Genomic DNA, 16,054 nt, shown 5'->3' on the forward strand with positions numbered 1-16,054 from the left:
GCGATACGGATTGCAGCACGGACCCATCCTGCTGTGAGATGCTCAGCGGGTGGGCTGCTTGGCACAGTAGGGAAGGAGCATCCAGGACAGAGCATCACAGCAGCACAGGAAGGCGACAGAAGTGAAATTTGACTTCCATGTGACTTCTATCAAGATGGAACTTCAGCAAGGAGGTGCTTTTTTTCAGATACTCATGGCCTCAAGCACATCTAGCGGTTATGGATAACCAATCTCACTTCTTGGAGCAGTGTGGATCGGTGTCTCTCATTTTAGGCTAATGTAATGTGCATCTGGCATTTTCTGCCTTCACGCATCTCCTCCAGAGGGTAACCAGAGGAATATTTGTAACTCGGTTAAATAATGATAACACAGTAATGACCACTACCGCTTCGCCTTGTTAAATTGCGGACTTGGGGATCCATAATTAGTTTCCTTACTGAAACTAACAGAATTATTCATGTGTTGATACGTGTTTGAGCATTTTGCTGTTTAGAAACTTATTTTTAAAATGATATTCAGCAACTGGAGTTAATGTCGCATGACAACTTTTTAATTCAATTCACATTTTCAGAAAATCGTAATCACCTGATACTTTCTGCAGTTAGATTTAAATCATTCAGCAACAGCTGCTTTAAGGGTAAGCTATCCTGGGGACACATGAAAAAAAAGAAAAGTGGTTTCTTCTACAACGATATGTAAAAATATACATATATGTATGTTTTTCTTTCTTTTTTTTTTTTTTTTCTTCTTAATAGCAGTGGAAAGTTGAAATTTACTGCAGAAACATTTTCCTGCAGGAGAAACACGTTGGTATTCTTACAAGAAATCTTGCTTACAACTTCACTGATTCCTATTGCTATTTCTATTTTGGGACCGATTGTGAAGAATTTATCAGGTTTGCAAAAAGCCATGAGATGAAGGTATACCTTGGACGAATGAATTTAGCATTCATGTTACCTTTCAGATACCTGTACTCCAGTCTTTCAGTTTGATGACCTCATGCTGCTTGTGTAACCCCGCAGTGCAGCACTGCACGTTCCTCACGCCATCAGTTGCCTCTAGGAAGCTGTGTGCTCCTCCTTTTCCAAGCTGAGCATCTGGATATTGGTTTCCACTATGATACAGAATGCATAGACATAGCAAATGCCAAGACCTAGAACCAAGCGGCTGCGAAATAACAGCGTTTGAGACAGTGGCTTTCTTGCTTAGGTCAAATGGGTAAATCATAAGAAAACCACTTCTCTAAAACTTCTGCAGCTGACTAGAAAGTGGATCCAAATTACTCAAATTATTGAGTATTCAATCATCTGAGCTGCATTTAGAGAAATCCAAATAAAAAAAAAATAACTTGATCTAAAATGAAATGTAGGCTTTGGTACACAGTGAACTAAGATTGCAATTAATGTGACTGGTATCTCTAATTCTCCATAGCAAAAGATGCCCATTTGTTAATAATAAGCTGCAGTGCTCTTCTGTATAAGAAAAAATAATCTCCCTTAATTAAGGTACAGAAAACAGGACAAAAGAAAGATAAAGCCCTTCCTCAAACTGAACTTTTAATTTCAATTTGAAGTGGTAAATGTGTGCATAGACACGGCAGTATTCGTGTGAAAATTTGCTATGAACATCCTACTTGAATTAACTTCTCCTTCCACTAGTTTGTTTTTGTTGAAGATAGCAAAATAACGTTGTAAAAGTCACTCCCTTGACGTATACTGTTTCTTTGTAGTAAAATGCCATGATTTATTATTTTTATTTCCAGTCGCCCTGCTTTCTCTCTGGAGGAATAGCTGATTAGTCTCACTTCAGGCAGTCTCAACCAGAAAGTAACAGCCAAAACAAGCCAGGAAAAAACACTACAGGAGCTATTTTGCTCTCTCCATATTTGAAAGAGCTCTTCAGCCACTGTGCTGTTAAATTCCACTGGGTTCTGCTGGAAGAAAACAAATGCTGCAGGCGAGGCGATGAGGAATTAACTTTCTTTTTTCTGACGCGTCTCTCTACTTTGTGGAAAATATTTTTAGATGAAATCCTTGTTGTATCCTAAAATAAATACCATACTTCAGATACATAGCAGCAAATCTTATTTGCTCTGTGCGGTAGTGAGAAGTCTATTTTTCAGGCTCCATGAGAAAACAGGAACTCATTTATATGGTAAGATGAGAATTGAAGATGATGCTGTTGGAACAAGTGGACACAGTATCTTTGTCTGTATCTGACACGTGGGTCGCAACCTATGGCAGCAAGCAGCAAGCTCAGGAAGAAATCTCAGAGCAAACTTGTCCTGAGGACCTGCTGACCACATGTATGGCAATGTTGAGTCACAGCTTGAACCATTGATTGAGCGCCTGGGGAAAAAACCCAGTCAGCCCTGAGAGCACAGGTGAAGCCAGACTCCACACCTCTTAGACCTCATTTATGGGCTGACTGACACTGGGGAAGGACCTCTTTCAGGAGACCCCTCCTTGGTAAAGCTTTCCCCTTGAACCTGGAATCTTCTGATACAGATTAGCTACCTTCTTCCCTTCCTTTATAGTACGTTTCTATTGTGCTAATCCTTCTACCATCGCACCTCTGTTGTAACAACTTTCCCAGCAGATCTGTCCAACTGCTACACCACTCTGTTTTCCATCACCTGTGCACTCTGTGTGCAGCTGGAACACACAGATGTGCTCATCTTCCAGTGGACACCCAGTACAGGCACTTCAAGTGCAGTGAGGGGAGAGGCACAGAAGGTGTGCTTAAAGAAGGGCACTCCTGGGCTGCACAAAGCCACCAGGACAGATGCACTCCATTTAAGAGAGCAGAGTAACACTGGTTACTCCATACTTGTTCAGACTTGATGGGGATGCTGTAGCAACAGAAGTAGAAACTGCTGAATTGGTGTTCATCTTCAAGTAAAATAGACTTTAACTTTCGTATGGTCCAAAATAAGCGAAACTTACATGGAAAATGTTGCAGAAGCTTTACAAGTTTCCAGTGAGGCTGGTAGAGAATCTGTTGATGCTTCGTGCAATGGGCCTGAAGCCAGTGGCACACACTGCTGGGCACCTACACCATGCACTGACACTCTGCTGCCATGGCCTTGCTCCTGCATGAGGCTAAGGAAGAGAAAAAGATTAAAGTTATTTCTATTTCCTCAGCAAAACATACTCAAGGAAGCAAATGATAGCTAAACAGAACAAAACAAACTCTTCCCCAAAACTTCAAGATAAGTAGGGATAAAATCTCCATGTCATCTATTATAATTCACTATAATTACATTTATTATTGGCTTACTTTAATCATCTCCAGATATACTAGAATAACGCTTTTCTTTCGAATTTAACAGGACACAGAGGTTTAGATTACTTCTGTTTATGAAAGGAATTAGGCTATGTGCTAGCAGGAGACAGGATACGCCAACCCAGGAGATCTGTTCCCACTTCTATTTCTCTTTCAGTGTTCCTGTGTTCCTACTTAGCAGGTTGGTATAATACAAGTGGTACGCATAATATGTAATACGTTTTTTTCTAGATTACTTTAATAGTACCAAAAAGATAACCGGTGAGTAATCATAATAAAATATACGTAACGGGGATCGCAAATCTCACTGATGCAGAATAGGAAGAATTTATTTTCAAAGCACTGCTAATGACTTTCTGCCTGCCCCTTTGAAAATTGCTTTGAGCTCAGTACTATCCCTTGGAAATCCAATTCATAAATCCGCAAGCAGCATGAAATTCCAGCAGGAAATAAACACTTTTATTCAAACGTATTACAGCGTGTTGATATTTTTTTCTTAAAACATAAACTGCAGCAAACATTGCTCTGAAGTACAAACAAGAAGTGACCTCACTGTATGGTTTAGGAAGGTTTCTGGGTTAAAAGCCATAGCTCAGCAGACAGACAGCTTGCACACACATTGCTGCAAAGGGATTCAGGTGATATTCTGTGGTCAGCACAATCAAAGGCAAAGCAGTGCCCCCGTGAGCAGCACCCACCTTCCCCACGCTGAGGAATTGATACCAGGAGCTGCAGGGATGAGCAGCACACTTCCCAGCTCACTGCCAAAAGCAGCAGTTTGCAGAGAGCAGGTGCTGCAGAGGGGTGCTTTGGCAGTGGTGCTGTGTCATTCAGCAGCTGCTGCTAACTGATAATTTTTTTATGGGAGCCATCTCAGAACCAAGTGGCTGTTTCTCATGGCTGCCTCTGCTCCCATTTTGCTCTGAGTGCTCCTGTTAAGCATGCTCAACAGATCTGCTCTGCCTGGAGGGCGATTGAAAGTTGCTGAAACTCTAGACATTGCATGCAGATGCATACTGGTTTTTGACTGGGCTCTAGAAATAACCAGTATCTCCTGGTAGACTCCACAGCTCTGCCAAGTATTTTTTTCTCAGTGCAGATTAAAAGGTTTCCACCCAGCTCCCACCCAGCACTGGCTGCTTCATACAGAGAGCTGCTCACTGCCTTTTCCTCTTCACTTATTTAAGGGAAACCAACCAATATTCTGAGAGAATCCCAAGAGGAAGTGATACAGATATCCAACACATAGAAATAACACAGATCAGGATTTCCTTGGTACCCAGTAGATGTGATGGGTTTTGAGGTGCCCACGGAGCTTCTATGCTGCAGCACAGGAGGTGTGTGACCTCTTGGGGTCTCTGCTAAGCACATATGATAAACCATTGGCACTGCTATTATTATTATTATTATTATTTTTTTTATTTTTTAACTTTTCTGAATAATTTTACAAGAGCCTAACAAAGAAGGGGCAACTTCATAGACTAAAGAGACTGACATACTAAGAAAGAGGTGGAAATAGAAATTTGGGATCAATGCTCAAAATCCTTCATTTATCCATAAATACACTCCTGAAATCTCCATAGCTTTAAGATTCATCTCTTTATTTGTGTGTTGATATACAATAAAGGTTGTTAAAGCTTCCTACGTTCCTAAGCAAGCATTTACAAAAAGGTTGTGCTCAATGACAATCCTTCTCCTAAGATCATTATGGACTAAATGGGTAATTTCCCCTTGTGTCAGGCAGTGCACCCATCTCCTGGGCGGGCATGGAACCTTCCTGCAGTGCAGCTCTGGGACCCCAGCCCAGACAAAACCTTGCTGCACATCTCCAGAGACAACAGAAGCAAAACATTCAACAGAAAATAATGTGAGCCTGCCAAGAACCAACCCGGTTACTCCCACATCAGTCTGATGGCACTGGATCTGTTTTTGTATTTTTCACTTTTTTTTTTTTTTTTTTTTTTTTTTAATTGGAGCTTCAGGCATTCAGCAATAAATAACAAACACTGCTGCCTTTGACTAATGGCATTTCTTAATAACTGTGTTGTACTTTAGTATTCTTATAGCTTGGTGTATTATTAAATATCAATTCCGGTCCCGTCATTTCAGGTTCCTTAATGCAGCTGAAGCTATCTTCACATTCAAAAACAAGGTACAAGCATGTGATCATCTTGCTGCTTAAAATTAGATGTCTGAATTCAACTTAAGCATAAAAAAAAAAAAAAAAAAAAAAAAAAAAAACCAAACCACGTTCTCGGAAGTGCTGAGAATCTGCATTATGCACACACATCAATCAGACCAGATGATGCCCAGAACACGTCGATATATAGAAGCCTGTTTTATACCCAAATATACAATTTTAGTGCTAAACGTCAGAGATCCACACTTGAATATCTTCTGCAGAGAACTCTTTTTCATATTCAGAAATGTTTTCATTTCCTGGAATAGCTGTGTTTATTACTTTAATAAACTGAATTAGGAAATATGGTTATTGGTTTCTTAACTAGGCTAAATTAAGTTTCATTAAAAAATAAAATCTAGCTTATATTTGACATAAACGCACTTACAATGTAAAAATAGCCATATTCCTTTTCCTTTTTTATTGTGAAATATGTAGATAAAGGAAATCCTTCCTGCATTAAAGGTAGAGCTATTCTCAGTGTTTCAAAATGGATGACAACATTGTAAATAAAACTTAATTAAAAATTCAAGTGCATAATATTTCTTTACTTATTATGTATATTACTTTACTGCTTGCTGTACAGCTCAGAATAAAAACTCTTAAAATGCCTCCGCGAAGGCAGCAGGTGATGCTCCAAAGCCCTTTCCTCACCTCTGCCTGCAGAAGGAAGTTCTGTAGAGCTGTGGCTGCAGGAGGTGCTGCTGTCACTGGCCGTGGGATCTTCTCTAGAATCAGGGGATGAACACAGCCTTGGGCTGTAGCCAAGTAAAATGCACCAAGAAACTTCATGTCATTATCTTGTCTTGCACACAGTCTACTTAATGGCCATGCTAGAGGTATGTCTCAGCTCTGAATGCAAACACCAGGCAATAACGTTTTCAGTGCTTACCGCTTTCAGAGCTGACACTGAGACAGCTGTGAAGCTGGCTGTACGTCCAGAGTGAACACTTTGCTAGCTCCTGCTGAGGCATCTCACTGCCTCACCCCACGCAGGTCCCTCGTGTTGGCCTTCCCAACAGCTGTGCTGCAGCATGATTCCTGCATGCTGAGCATACCTAAAGCCATGCAAACAGTGATGACAGTAACCACGTGCCCAGTGGGAAGAGGTGCCTTGGCACAGTCCCCAGGAACCGCATATCTTGCCGGGGTGCTCCAGCCTTACCAGTGGGACAGCAGCATAGGAGTGACTATCACTCTCTCATACTCTCACAGACCAATTCCAGCTGCACTTATTAATGAAGAGTTGTTGGAGCATGAACTGTTTCTTTTATCTGCACTTTGGTCCCAGCAACGTTTTGTTTAATTGTCTGAATAAAGAAAACGGTGGGTGGACACTGCCACAAAGATAAACCCATTGATTCTCATCCCTGCAATGGTTAAAAGCCTGTTCATTTTCTCAGAGGAGCCTATTCAGTATACATCTAAAAGCCACAGCGCTGCTTTGGACTGTGGGCAGGCTATTGTGTGCTAATTTCCACTTACAAGGTTTTCAAATGATAGATTATCTCCAACAAAAATGATTGTTGAGCTGAGCTGGAAAGGTTCAGCTACCTCTGAATTTGAGGAGTGATTTGGTTTATGTATACATCACACGCCATAAAGATCACTGCATGTGTGTTAGGAGGAAGGTTTCTCCAGGTTCATAATTCACCACTGCACTTTCCACTTCTTAATGTAGGTGTTGGAGGGCTACCGAATGATGAGAAAGCATTACATCCAGTTTCTGTGACAGCTGTTGATAAAAGGAGAAACACTAAAGAAAAGCTTTAGTGAAAGGTTTAGTGCGTAATTTAATGACCAAAATGATACCAAGCAGTTACCACTGGGAAGTCAGACTGTACCAAAGCACTATTTGCAAATGCTGAAGGCTTAATGAGACAACTATTTAATTCCTTGTCTTCTTTCAGGCTTTTCTATTCTGAACTCTATTAAAGCATACAAAAAAAAAAAGCAGCTTAAGATAAAGCCACCTTCATGCCAGCCAGGCAAGTCACCCTGCTGCAATCAGTGAGGGGGTTTCTGGTATAATGAAGTTTCAGGCATTAGGATGTAAGAACTGCATTTTCTAACAATTCTGATGACCTTCCTGCACACCCCAGTCCAGCCCAAAGCATATTCTTTCCTCTGATAATAGATCAGTAGTTAAAAAAGCAATTAATATATCTGAAGCTATTAACTTGCCAAGAAAGCGTAGCTTCAGAAAACACGATGTCTTAAAGATCAGGGGTATGGGCTGATCCTCCTGAGCCTTCGAGTCTCTCATGGAGAAACAGCACTTCCCTAGGCACCAACTTGATCCACATTCATTGCTCAGGTATGGCATGAACAGAAATGCAGTACGGTTAATCCCAACAAAATAAAACCACACTGAAGAACAAAGCACCTTTTTCAGTTTGCTCCATGTTGGACTATAGTTTGTCCATCCTGCACGTGGATGAGGGCTGGGTTGCTTCCTGCAAGGAGCAGAAGACCAACTCCAGGACCAACCCAGCACTGTCTCTTGCCCAGCATTAGAGCAAGGCATTTTTGCCTTTTGGCTGTTACTACCACTGCTGCTGTGCCTCTTCAGTCTTCATTCTTGAAAGGATAATAATTGAAGTGATGAACACTGCTGTGAGGAGCAGTAGTGAATGACTGAAAAATTACAATCTCAGGTTTCGGTTTCACATCTGCACTTCACGGAAGTAACACAAGAAGAGAAGAGGATGTTTGACATCACCGGGCAACAAAAGAACAGCAAAACATGAATCAAACTGACATAAAGCAAAACTGCCTCATTGCTAAGATCCTCAATACATTATTTACCTTGATGAAGAAGAAAATAATTCAGTAGAGCACAAGATATGGTCCACAGTTGTCTTCTTTTTAAACCATTAGGAATGATTCAAGGTATGGCCACCTCATGCTCTCTCTGGCCAACTGGTCCAATGTGGACATTCACACATGAAATTAAGTTATAACCTTCCCTCATTTCTTCCCTAATCCTTCTGCAATCAGCGGGTGTTAGAAAATATCACAATGAATCACACCATAACCACCATGTTGCAGCATGGCAGGCTAACTCTGCAATAAATGGCTGAGTGGAGGGAAACAGTGGTTTAAGCTGATATCAATACACAATGCTTAGCATCACAGAGCAGCTCTACTAACTTCTACAATGCTAATTGATTAACGGTAACACGTTAAAAAAAAAACAACCACGTAAATAGATGCATTAGCTAATTACAAAAGAATCACTTTCTTCTCCGGTTGCATGAAGAGCACAAGAATAATTTCCCAGCTCATTAAACGAGTAAATGAAAGAATAAAACCAACCAAGCTGCATGCATTGGGAGCCAGTTAGCAGAGACAGCTGCTGAGGTACGAGTTTCCCCATCAGTAGAAAGGTTATGGCCAAAGTCCAGAGGAAGGGAGGCAAAACTGGAGGGCTTTTTGCACTCGTAGAATTAGCAGACATATACATGAATAGGAGAATGTGTCTGCCCCCCAAGATGGGCTGCTGCTCTCTGCAGGAGCAGTGGCAAAGCAGTGGAGATGGAGGTGCATGCGGCAGCCTGGATGCGTAATAGATGAGCAATGCCTCCTGGTGTTACTGGGCCATGAAGCCAACATCCCAGTAATGAATTGAGAGAGAACAGAGCGAGGAGAGGTCATGAAAATGAGAACAAGTAGCTTATGTTTGCTGTGGCACAAAGAGGGGGGGAATGGGACAGCACTGGCAGGGGGAAAGGGGAGAAAACAGCTGGGATTAGGGAACTGAATATTCATTACTGAAATATTTTGAATGTGCATGAATGGAACAAGATGTGATTTTTCAAGACCAGAAAAGAGCACGGGGTGTCCTTTCTCTTATCTATTCCAGGCAGAGGTTCTCTGAAAATCTTAAATGTTTCCATTGTTTTGTCCCACTGATACAGAACCACCTGCATTGATCAGGGGCTGATGGGTTCACACAGGTCACATACACAACTACAAACAACTGCTGTTCTACTACATGCTTTGGTTACACTTAATTTGTCAGATCCAGCATACAAACAACAGGCTAATTAAATGGGCAAAGATGCAGCTCACATAAGCAAAAGTCAAGGTACCAGGTGTTAAAAAGCAAACTGAGAAAAAATTACCAGGTTTTAGATTCTCCACAAATTCAAGAAGGAAAACTGCTGATGGTTTGATATGTTTCACAAACTTGCTGCGAACAGCATGGCACGGGGTTTCAGGTAAACATGCTGTAATGAGAAGATGCAGAATGTAAAAATAATCAGTCAAGGTTTATGGACCCTACCAGCTAAACACAGGACACTGAAATTATCAAAGGCACTGAACAGGAGTATAACAACATGAAAGATTCAGAGAGCAGATCTGCAGGCTTCTGGAGCACAATTAATACAACTTTGTTCCCAGTTGGTGCTCAAATTACTCATTGTAAGTATAGCAGAACAAGGAAAAACAAGCTTGCTTACACTGCAGCATCCTCTTCCTTATTTGTCTTATACTTTCTCTATTTCTGGTCTTAATATGTTTAGAAGGAAAAACTCCCTGACAGTCATCTATGGGAGTCAGATGCTGATTTCCCTTTGAAGAAGTGGGCTCAGAGTACTGAAGGCACAGAAGTAGCTTTGAAAGTGTCCACCTTCATCTTTCCCTTCTCTCATCATTAAAAATGTTCTTTACGTATTGCCAGTAAATTTCATCAGCCAACATAAAAATATTCTACATGCTGCAGAGGAAACACGGATCTGAGCAGCAAACAAACCCCATGAGCTGCTGGGGTGGGTGCTACAGTAACACACAGTGAGTGGGGGGAACAACAGAGTGTAAAAGGTGCACCTGCATAAAGCTGATGAGCAAATAGCGATCCAGGGAAGGTAAAGACTAATTAAAATTAACGCTGCAAAAAGATGCTGCTGTTCTACCATGTCAGTGTGGGGTAGTGAGCAGGAGAGCAATACAGAAAATGTTGGAGGAAGCGAGCAACCTGAAAGAACCTGGGCAGAGGACTCAAGCGTCTGGAGAATCAGAGCAGAAACTACACACAGCAAACCAAATTCTCCAAAAATCAACGGACGGGGGAAACAATGCAATGAGTCTCTCTGCCATGGGAGGCAAGACATGAGCAGCGCTGTCAGGGGCAGATGCTCCTGTCTGAATAGGAGACACTTCAAAATGAGATCTTCTGTTTTGTATGTGATCATTGTCCAGGATGTAACACAACCGCATACCCACAGCTCCCTCTCTGAGAAAGTTGAAGGCTGTACTGGAATAGAAAAGCCTGTCAAGTTTCCTGCCTTAACCAAAGCTCTGTCTGCGCTCACAAATCACATCCCTGTGCTGCCCACACCGTGAGCTCCTTTCTTACAGATGTGCCTCAGAAAGTCCTGCTGCCCTTTATAAGCCTGACAGGCAGGGCTTGGCTTCATGCTCCTGCCCCTGCTGGCTGCGAGTTCATCGCAGCAGCCTGGAAGGTACAAGTTCTCCAGCAAACACACCTCGGTACCTGCAGAACTGAATTCATTTCTTGCTCACATCCATTATGAGATAGAGCTGTCTCTTTTATGAGAGCCACTTCTAGGTGGCAAAGTCAGCTGGGTTACAGCTAGTGTGCTGCAAAGTGAGCCTAATGAGCACCTAACCCTGCCCATAACAGAACAAAGAATTGGGAGTCTACCTTCCCCGCCTGCCTTCCTCCTCCTGGAAGAAAAAAAAATCAATTCCCAAATGCTTGAACTGGGCAGCCTCCAGTCCTGGGCCTCTGAAAGCACTATGATCAATCTTTTCCCATCTGGTCAGTCTTGGACTAATTAACTAACATGGTTGAAAATGAGCATCAGCTAATTGAAGCACTCTGTTCTCCCTCTCCCTGGCAGGAATTAAATGGATTCCAGATGATCAGTGGTTCAAAACCAATCAACATTTCCCAAGGAATCCCAAATCAATGCCACCAGTCCCAGGCCAGCTTCCCAGCAGCTTGTGCACATCCTCACCTGGGGCTATGATGCCAAACAACATCATCTGAAAGGGAAAGTTGCCAACCATTCCAGAACTGCTAGCAGATCTGGGCCAGCTGAGCTCCAGGCCTTCTCTGAAGCCAAGGAAATCCTCCAAGCTAGTCCACGTAACCTGAAGGTACAGAAGTCATCTGCAGGGCTCTTAGCAAGCAGACTGGATGCACAGAAATAAAGATCCCATTCTGTGCATGCCTGCAGCAAGCAATCCCCCAAACACTCTCCATGTATACCCCCAGCACACAGAATTAGTGCAATAGATGAAGCTGTGGCTGCTGCCAGCGAGGAGCAGCAGTGAGGTGTCTGTGTCCTGTTGCAGCCATTTGTGCACGGATGGTTTCAGGACCCACAGCTCACACAGCACAAAAAAGGTCCACCAAAATCATTCCCTCAACCAAAGGTAAGAAAACCTTTTGCAAAAACACCAGCAGCAGCAACACAAACACCAAAGTACTGTGGACAGGGGGCCAGATGCACTCATTCAGCTGTGCTGTGAGTAATAATCCCCAGGATTTCCCTGAATTTAGGGATGAATGTTGTCATCATCACACGAAAGCAGTATGCACAAATGAAATACATCCACATACAGGGAAGAGTGCAAAATCCAGCTCCTTCCCTTTATGCAGCTTTCTCCACAACACTCAGTGGGGTTTATTTTGTTCTCAATTCCAACAGTCGAAAGCAGGGTTAAGCCCACAGAGGTAAGCAGACGGTCGTTAGGGACCAAGGGAGGCTGAGCAGACCCTCACCTGACAGAGCTTTCTTTATCTCTCTACAATATGAATTTCTTATGATTCTCTTGGCATGTCATATTTTCTGCTTTTTAGAGGATATTAAAAAAAAAAAAAAAAAGCACATTTTAATTCTAAAACTGAGATTCATTTCAAGGATTTTTTTTTTCCTCTATTTTCTTAAATAATTAAATTCTTGCAAAATTAGACTCAAAGATGGATTCATGAAGAGGAGATTTTACATGTCTGAGTATTTTATTTCTGCTGTTTATCAAATTTGGAAATAAGAAAGCGTATGTAAAATACCCCCATGGGATGCTAATTCACATCTTTCTTTCATACAGAAATACAGTTATAGAACATAGATCATTTTCTACCTAGAAAGATCACTTAACATTTACAACTATGTCATTTGTCCCTTCACATACATGGAGAATAACCCCCACTTTTTAATCTGTGATTTTTTAGCATCCTGGGTGTCTTACCACTAAACAGTGGACTGATATTCATTTTACCCCAGCTAAGTTCATTTTAAATGGTAAGATTCTCAGCAGTTCCCAGTTTCAAACTTCTAGAAACGCCAACATGAAGTTCACCTTTCTTCAGTACAATACACAAAACAGCTTCAGGAAGCGAGGTATTCCTCATAGAAATGGCAACCTTGTGATATTGGAGGAAATACAGTGACTGCACTGTAGAGAGCCATGCTCAAATGGTTTCTGTTCCAAACAGCTGCTTTAGTCAGGCTGTAGAAGCCTTCCAGCAGAAAACAAATTTCAGGTTGTGATAAAAAAAATTGAAATATACAGGAAAATATAAATACATTCTGTTCTTAGCAAGTAGGAATATTTTCTAAGGGTTTTGTGTGTGTGTTGAGCAATTTGGATGGGTGGGTTATGGCCTGTATTCTTCAGGGTTGCCCACCTGTCCTCACTTAATGGGTTCAGCTCTGCTGTATGTCTGTGCTTAAATGCACACATACATATGTAAGTCATATCGCATTAAGATAACTTGATGCGGCGTGATGTACCAGATGATAAGACTGACAATAGGCAGTGATTTTAAGTCCTGACCACCTCTCTCCTTACCTCACACACTTCAAAAAATGACAGCTTAGAAGAGGTAAAAGCTAATCTGCGACACTGCTCACCCTGGAGTCACGCGTGCCTTGAATCTCTAATGCATTTTGAGTTGTGGCAATAAATTTAATACCATTAAGGGCTTGCTCCATTTCCCAGATGGTTATGACACAAAATCCAAGCATGTGAATGGAAGAAAAAAACCAAACACTTGATTTCAACAATGTGAGCTCTCGTGAACTGAGCACTTCTGAGGATCCAGCTCCTTTTGAACAGAGGCAGAGCTCTCTGAAATACCTGTGCCTTCATGCTCCGGTTGGGTGCAGCACGTCTTACTTCCAGCATGACAAGCAGGCACTGATAGGAGGATAGCTTTAGAAAAGCCATCACCCCAAAGCTTGACTGCTTCTCTGAGGTTCAACAGCCACTTTGCCTTCTGGTTCAACAGCCACTTTGCCTCCCTATTTAGAAAGCTAAGCAAAACGCACCAAGAATTGCAATGAGACTCCAGGCAAGGGCCAGCACTACCAAATATCTCCTACTTTCTTACCAACACGGGCAGAAATGTGTAATATTCACTCACACCTACATACACATTACTCACTGTGATCTAGTGGCATTCAACACTCAAATTTCTTCTCCTCTGTAGAGCAGACACCACAAGCAGTCTGGGGATGGGCAGATCAGCCCACCTAAGATAGATGCCCTCCACAACAGCTCAGGATGGCACCAGTCCCATGCACAGAGGCACATTCTGCACAGACCTCCAAATCCTGCAACTCCAGCACCCTGAGCTCTTTACACAAGGAAAGCTGAGGACTTTCCTCAAGCCCCCTGTACGGGACTGCCTTAGGTCTTTTCCATACGTTAGCACCCGACCTTTGAAATACAAATAATAGGCTGAATCCCACCATAATCAGCAGGTATGCTGCTGGCACAGCCAGAGCTGGGGGCAACAGTTGTTGCAATAGCATCCATCCCACTGTGGGTGGCTGTGTGATCTGTAACCCAGATGTCAGTGCTATTATTTCAACTTCTAATTGCACTGCCATTCAGCATAATGGCAAATGAAAAGAGCGTGCTTTCTATTACAAAAGACTTGAAATCATCTCATTGTAAATTTCCGTCTCTACGCCCCAATATGTTTCTTTTCCTAAAATCAAAAGCTAATTCACATGCGTGATTGCTCATTTAGAGACCAAGGGTACTGAAGCAATCCTTTCCCATGTAAAAAAAGTTTAACTTTTTCCTCATTATTAGGTGTTGGCAAGGCAGACACCAGCCAATTATACTATGAAAGCACATCAGCATCCCTCCAGCCTAACATTGCCAGGTAACAAGGCACAACCAGCTACCAGCTGTGTGCTGTAGTGCTACAGACAACCAACCACGGACTATTTCTGTCCTATGCATGAGTTGAGCATCCACTAAGCCTCCACGTTCCTTTCATTTATCAACTCCCATCCAGTTCCACGTGCTTTTGTGGAGGAAGCAAGGATGGCAGCCTGAGATCTACAGGCAGATGGAGGAACTGTGACCAAAACAAAATGTCCTAAAGCTGTTGAAAGAGAGCTTGCTCAGCTGCTGTCTCCAACAAACATTAACCCTGAGCCAACAAAGGATCGTGTTGACACTCAAGCAGATTTGCTTGCTAAAATAGATTGACTTTCCAGAGCACTAAATATTCTTGAAATACAGTCATTTTCAAAGCAGTTCTTATAACTGCAAAACACTATGGAAAGTGAACGTTGAAGGCTAGGACTCACAGCAAACTCAGCTTCTATGAAGAAGCACTATAGAAAGGACACAGTCAACACAAAGAGGGAGAAGATCAATCTATCTATATAAATTCTTCTTTCTTTTGCTATGTGTTTACAATGATTTTCCAGTAAACATACAGGTTTGTGTATCCCCTGTAGTACCACTCTTTGTAGTCCTTATACAGCTGTTAACTCAAACACTTCTTTCCCCCTTTTTAAGTTCAAATACACCATAAAAGGAACTCTGGGATAGGACCATGTCCTAAGCACTCCCAAACTCCCATTTCTTTAGGTAATGTTTTTTCACAGGTGCTGCTTGTTCTCAAACAGATTAGGACCAGTGAAAAACTCTCAACATCCTTTAGAATACCTAACATTTGTACTGTTATATAATTAACTCCCATTACCACCTGCATTTGCCTAATTCCAGCAAAAAACAGCTTTCTTGCCAATGACCTCACTTTTGGACGAGCACAGAGCACAGTGACTCAGCCCAGAGGTAGGTGAAAAAAATTGCTGTGCTTTGTGTTGAGGGTATTTATTAGTAATTGGATTGCCACTGAAATTACAAGAGTGGATAATCTACCCCCGTAGAAGTAACCTGGATATTGTTGGCTTGCTCTTTTATAGCAAGTGGAAAGAGAGTAATTATTATACATGCCAAATGCATCAGCCCTAGCACATGCATTTTCAAAGCACTTGGGGTGTTGTTTATTTTCTCCTACGGTGGGCTTGGAGAAGGAGCACCCTTTAAAGAGAGAGAAGATAGGAAACGAGTCCCTCTTATCTCACTTGCCCTAAACAATCTCAACTGATTTTAATTAAACTAAGCAGAAGGTGGCGATTTGGGCAGGATTTAGAATACAGCATAAAGAAACCTGCTTCAAAAAGGTGCAGGCTCCATGCTGCTATCAGCACAGCCCAAACACGGGCTGAGGACCACGAGCTGCAGCATGGTGGTGAGTGGGATAAGCTGCAGGGACTCAATTTGGCCACAAATGTATGGGAACAA

Source organism: Meleagris gallopavo, chromosome 14, assembly GCF_905368555.1.
Source record: "Meleagris gallopavo chromosome 14, MGAL_WU_HG_1.1, whole genome shotgun sequence".
NCBI classification, from domain to species: domain Eukaryota; kingdom Metazoa; phylum Chordata; class Aves; order Galliformes; family Phasianidae; genus Meleagris; species Meleagris gallopavo.